We start from the raw sequence: 7202 nt of genomic DNA on the forward strand, positions 1-7202 counted from the left end.
ACTCCGAGATTGTGATTGGGGCAGACTCTGAGGCATCGATCGGTATAGGTTGGCATGTTTTCGTCGGTCCGGAGGGATGGTAACTACTCCACCCCAAAAAGGAGTAGGGTTTGATGTGACAATGGAAGCTGGTGGGTTAAATTTCTCCCTCTGAACATTTTGGTACTCCCTTAGTTGACTGGAGAAGGAAACTGGATTACTGCTGGAAGAAGTGAGTAAGCTAGGGTTTGATGAGCCATAATCTGGTGGGCTAAATTTATCTCTTTGTTTATTTCGGTAACCCTTTAGTTGACTGAGGAAGGATTCCGTGTTACCGACATCTTTGTTTTTGCTATTCTGCTGTAGGCCCGTTTGAGATGTTGTTTTCGGTGTCTTATCATTACGGATTTCATTAATACTTTCTTCAGTGTATTGTAGATTGTTTGTATAGGGTTGTTCGACTTTATTATTTGTATTTTTACACCCAACGGATTCTTGGCTGTCAGTAATTTTAACGACATCTTCTTTATTCTGCTGTTGGTTATTCATACAAGGTTGAACAGGGTGGTCAACATCCCTCGGAGATTGATAAGGAGCACTTCTGGCGTCACTGCCTTTGCCTGAATTGTTATTCACAGCAGTTGCGATGCTAGACTTGACCTTTGACGATAATTTGCTTTCCAACTCATTTATGCGTGACTTCAAATGGGTATTTTCATTTGTTAATTTGCATATATTCTCTTCGTGTTTGTAAATAGTTAGACTTTGCTCTAAAAGCTTATCTTTTAACGCAGTAAACCTAAACTCAATGTTCTTTTTAAGCTCACTCAATTCTTCTGCAATAGCAGCCGTATTTACATCGCTGCGCTGTTGAATTGGGGTGGAACAAGCAGTATTTCGTGCACGAGTTATATCGTCAATATCAGCACGCGACAAAACTTCTGCTTGAAACGATTCATCAATGAAGTCCTGAAGGTCTTCCAGAGTTTGACTGTCTCCGTCCTTACCTTTGGTATTGAGTGGTGGTGTTCTAACGGCTTCAGTGCATGTGACTTTTAACGCTGTGTGTATCATACGGTTGAGGTCCAACTTGAACGTTGTTGTTAAGTTGGGAAGGGGTATACGTATCCTTCATTGCCGGTCGACAAATTGCAACCATTTTATCGCGTAGAGCATTACTAGATTTGCCGTGCAATATTAATGTATTTTGTTTGCCAGGATACCAAGTGATGGTTGTGTCAGAATCATCGCATATGAACTTTTTAGCGTTGCCACCCGGTGATGTCTACTTGCCTTTTAGCTGAATAACTTGAGCCACGAATATTTTTAATGATTCAAAGTTTGCTGTCCACTTAAGCCTTTCATCATCGTAACAAAAATGCAGACCATCACTGTGTTTATGCTTATCGTTTATAAAAGGTCTAAAATCCGGGTTATTCATCAACTTGTCTGGAGCTACTAACAATCGACTGTCCGCCATTTTGATTATCCACCGTTTTTTCAATGATGAAATTGATTCGGTTTAAAGTGTGATATTAGAAAGGAACTCTTACCTTCGTCTGTCCGGACTCCGGAGGAATACGAAGACCAAAATTTTAAAAATATCAAAGTGTATTGAATATAAAAATAACAAAGAGGAAAGCGCTGTAAAAAAGCGTGACAAAAGGCGCGAGGCGCGAAAAAAAAGGCGGGCGCGAGGCGCGAAGAAAAGGCGCGAGGCGCGAAGAAAAGGCGCGAGGCGCGAAGAAAAGGCGCGAGGCGCGAAAAATAGATTATCTCTACAGGGTGTCTCAAAAAAACGCCACACTTAAACATTCAAGAATCTTAATATTGTTCGGGTTTGCACCATACATAGTTCAGCTAAAATGATTTTTAGCATTTTAAATGAAGGATTAAGAGCTATTTTTAATTCCCAGAGGTGCTTATCTATTGCGCTTTTCAGTTGCATTCAGGTTCTTGCATATTTAAGTAGTTGCGGTTTTTTTGAGACACCCTGTAGTCCAAGGCACTAACAACTTCCCGCACAGCAAAGTTGTAAAAAATTCGTTCGACAGGAAACCGAATCCAGGAATGCACGGAAAAATAAAACTTTGAGCTGTCTGCTTTCACTGACCGAGATGCCAGCAGACTGCTACGCTCTTTTATAACTTGACTCTAACCGGGAACGTCACTGAGGGAATACTTTCTGACGTAATCGGAATACGCCATCCTTATTTTTTTTCTTAGCGTAGCAAAGCATTTATGATGTTCACGTATATATAAATATATAGAGACTTCTTATAGTGTTGAATGCACTTCCATATAACTGGTTTTCTAAAATTTATAAGAAACACGATAATTGACAACTAAAGTTGCTTAGTTCAAAGCACTGAATAAGAACAATAAATATTTATGGCAGTTGTGACTCTAGGACTAAACATTTTGTTGACTCCTTAGAATCACAACTCAAAATACGTGATTCAGATTCAATTTTTACTCCGGCGTCAGCCACAAAGTTGAAAATTCCCCTTGGTTGTGTTTTTGTTTTGTTTTTATTGCTTTTTTTATATTTCGTCTTCGCAAGTGTGTTTTGGCGCGAAATATACCAGTGTTTGAAGTGTGCATGTGACCGTACTTATCTACAGTGGCGTAGCCAGCCTGACGATTTTGTCCCGCTATGTAAATTTCGAGTTATTATAATTATTCATGTCTTTAGAAATTTATTGTCTTCACAGTCAATGAACACCAAAATATTAGCATAGCGGGACAAATCGTCAGGCTGGCTACGCTACTGCTTATCTACGTCACAGTTTTGTCTCCCAAGAGTTGTGGTGCATGCACATGCAGCTTTGGCATGGTGTCCCCTATGGTACTTTCTTTTTCCGAACTTACTTTCGTCTATCTGCACAATTTTAACAGGCCCGCCAATCTTTTCCTCTCGCACTAATAGCGTCACTTCACATGTCTCGCGGTAGAAACTGTCCCAGTCGATTGCTGTATTTGTCGCAACGTTTAACTCGTGACGGATTTGCTCTTGTTTTACATCACGACACCACCAATACGTGAACTTGAATACTTCCTCCAAAGTCATGTTGCTCTTCTCAAACCAACTACCTTTTCAGATTGATAATTCAACCTTATGTCTCTTTCCAGAAACTTGTTTTCGACATTCCCACTTGTATCCGTCAGATCTGTCGGCGCATTTCACTAGTCTCATTCTACTGTTGCAATGGCCACACACTCTTTCATGTGCAATCAATCCCTCGTCCATGCACCAACGTATAACGTTTTCTTTATCAAATAACACCGCGTCCTTCAACCGAACGCAGGGAGTGGCGTAGGGAGGGGGGGGACTGGGGACACGTGTCCCCCAACTATAAAAAAGATAAGAAAAAGTGCCCTTTTTCATACCTAACATTATTATACCCTTATGAGAGTTTGTTATTAAATTAATGAATGTAGTAAGTTTTTTTTGGGATTCCAGCATTCGCTTGCTGTTAAATATTTTTTCGAGGAACCCCGGCTTGCCAATTGCGACGTTTATGTTAATAAAAATAGCACAAATACCGGACGTTTCTAAACCGGAAATATCACGTCTTCTTGTTGCTAAGTTGCTTTGGGACTGCCGAATACAGATTTTATATTGTCAAAGTTATAACATATTCAAATTTGCAAAATTTTCTTGTTAAAAATTCATGTTAAAATTTTAATGTCTTGTTATATGATAAGACAGCATACAACATGTTTCCGCGCACCACGCGGCACTTAATGGTATAATACTCACTATTAATATATATGCAGGACAGTTTATATTAATATTATTATATTTAAAATAAACAATACTTTTTGAAAATACTACGAATTTGCTGTTTCAATGTAGCTTGCATCAAAAATGTGAAATACAGACACAAACTAAATTCATATTTTTAAGACAAGACAAGAATTGCGTTGTTTAGGAAACGGAAATGAATTAACTTGAGGGTGCCTTTTTTCTATGAAGAAGTACCCCTGAAAGCATGTGCCCCCCAACTTTAACTTGCTTCCTACGCCACTGATCGTACCTCCATTTCGTTGTCTTCTCCGCGCTTCAACCATAACTGCTATGACGTGGCTACATCAAATTCTCTAAACAAAGTGACAAGGCTACATGAAACATTTTCGACACAATTGAAGTTTACTGTCAGTTAATGAGTTAACAAAACTATCTGATAAGTAAAATCATCTAGTAAAATCATCTAGTAAGGTACAACAACAACAACAACAACAAAAATTTATTTTGTACCCATACATTAATTACATTTTTTTTAGCTAAAATAGCTAGAGATACATTTAACACTCGATGAGTACCTGCTACCTGTAATAACTATAAAAGCTAATACAATCAGGCAGCAGAAAGAAATTTAACTCTTTAAAAAGTTTCATTCATGGGTTACGAAATATAGATAAATAGTAGAAATTAGAAAAATTAGAAAAATTAGAAAATTAGTCCAATAAATTATTTATGAAAGCGACGTACAATTTTGTAAATCCAAATGAGAGAGCAAGGCATGTATCACTCTGTGAAAACAACTAATATTCATCAATGAGATGAATTTTTAGTTTTCTTTTGAAGGCTGAAGGCGACAAGTTTTTAAAATTTTCGTCTACATCGTTCCACACCTTTACACCTTGAAATCGAATATTGAATTTTCCATAATTAGTTTTGACACTTGGGATTGAGAAAGAAATCTTACTCGAGAGTCTAGTATTGTACGAATGAATTTCGTTAGTACAAATGAAAAAATTTACAAATGTGCTGGGAAGTAAATGATGGTGATATTTATGCATAAATATCGCCATGTGAAAAAGAACCAGATCATTAAATTTTTTTATTTTTGTTTGCTTAAAAAGTGGGCTAGAATGATCGTCAAATTTAGAAAATGTCATAATCCTCAATGCTCTTTTTTGCAACAAATAAACAGGCTTAAGGGTAGAGTTATACGTATTACCCCATACTATTAATCCAAATGTTAGAAATGAGTATAATAAAGATTTATTAGAGTAGTAGTATTAACATAATAGCGTAGTTTAGATAAGATTCCAATACTACGACTAACTTTCTTTTTAATAAAGTTTACTTGTTTTTTCCAGTTAAGGTTTGAATCAATATAGAGTCCCAGATATTTCACACACTTTTCCTCTTTTAATAATTTACTGTTTATAAATAGTGTTACTTTGGAGGTTAGTTTCTTTTGAAATGAGTGAAATATAACGAAATTTTGATTTATCCACATTTAATGATAGTTTATTTGAACACAGCCACATATGGACATTGTGCAATTCATTGTTCAAGACCAATTCAAGATCAGATAATTTTCTACCTGAATAAAATAGATTGGCATCATCCGCAAAAAGATGCAAATCAAGTACACTAGAACAATTGCTAAAATCATTAACATATAATAGAAATAACAGCGGACCCAACACGGATCCTTGGGGTACACCACAGGAAATGGGTTGCATATTAGACTTAGTATTACCGAGAGCAACTAATTGTTTTCTTCCACAAAGATACGAAGTAAATCAATCACTTGCTACTCCCCTGATGCCATAATACTCCATTTTTTGAATAAGGATTTTATGATTAACAGTATCAAAAGCTTTACTGAAATCTAGGAATATTCCGCAAGAATACTCTCCATTTTCAATCGAATTTTGCATTTTATCAACAATACTCAAAATTGCATGATCTGTAGAATGTTTTTCACGAAAACCAAACTGCTTAGAATAGAGTATGGATTTCTTCCTGATAAAATCGATCAACCTATTATACATGAGTTTCCCTAGAAGCTTACTAAACACAGAGAGAAGTGAAATTGGTCGATAATTACCCATATATGACCGTGTGCCACATTTAAACACAGGTATCACTCTTGCTAATTTAAATTTTTCAGGAACAATACCTAAGTTAAATGAAAGATTAAATAATATTTCTAAAGGCTTAGAAATACTAGTAGGTCACATCTTGGTGCATTGCAAGCTAATGGGTTAACAAGAGACACTGAAAGGTAGTTTTGTTAACTGGCACTACTCTTCTATTGAGGAGTAAAATAATCTGGCATTAGACAGAGTAAAATACTACAGTAGGTCAAATCTGGGTGCCATTGCAAGCTAATGGGTTAATTAACAAGAGACACTGACAGATAGTTTGTTAACTCATCAACCCATCAGCTTTCAATGCAACCAGATGTGGCCTACTTTAGAATATTACTCCAAATCGAGATGATTTTACTCATTATTGGAAGGGTACTGTCAAGTAATGAGTTAACAAAACTATCTGTCAGTGTCTCGATCTTGTTAACCCATTAGCTTGCAATGCAGCCAGATGTGGCCTACTTTAGTATTAAATTACTCTAATACCAGATGATTTTACTCATCTGAGCTGAGCGTCACTCGTGACTGTTAGCTGAGCTGTTGAAATCCTCAAGTGTGCGGTGTCGTGTTCTGCGTTTTCTGGCAGGCGTGGTATCCGCGTCGGATATTCAACATGTTGAATAATTTTGTGCATGAGTGAAGATTTCCTGACAGTGTGCTCGCGGCCTGAGCTATCAGCTCAGCAGTTGGAGCGAATGCGTGCACGTGTTCTTTTCATATTTTTAATTATTTTCACAACCCAATTTGGTGCAAAATAACTCAATAGTTGCTGAATCAGTACTGGGAAACAAATTAGCGGATTTTTTGCCCGATTATCTCTGTCTATACGAGGTAAGGTGTCCTGAGTGACCCATGTACTCATTTTTTCGGTGCCGTTTAGTTTTAAATGATTTGTTGACTGCTAAAAAGTAATGAATGTAATGTTTCTCAACTTTAAATGTGTTTGAACCCACTCTTAATTCATTTTACAGGAGTATCATTCGCTCCAACTGCTGAGCTGATAGCTCAGGACTCTTGCACACTGTGAGGAGATGTTCACTTGTGCACAAAATTATTCCACTATTTGAATATCCGACGCCCATATAGCAGGCGTGCAAGAAAACGCAGAATACGACACCGCACACTTGAGGAAACAGCGCAGCTAACTGTTAACAGTCATGAGTGACGTTCAACTCAGCTGTTTCCTCTAGTGTGCGCTGGGCTTTAGTATTTTACCCTAAATCCAGATGATTTTACTCATCACAGGAAAAGTACTGTTAGTTAATGAGTAAAGCTATCTATCGGTGTCTCTTATAATTGCTGTTACTACAGGGGAAACCTAAACGAAACTA

Source organism: Dendronephthya gigantea, unplaced genomic scaffold, assembly GCF_004324835.1.
Source record: "Dendronephthya gigantea isolate DGI-Jeju-01 unplaced genomic scaffold, DenGig_1.0 000002F, whole genome shotgun sequence".
In the NCBI taxonomy this organism is placed as follows: domain Eukaryota; kingdom Metazoa; phylum Cnidaria; class Anthozoa; order Malacalcyonacea; family Nephtheidae; genus Dendronephthya; species Dendronephthya gigantea.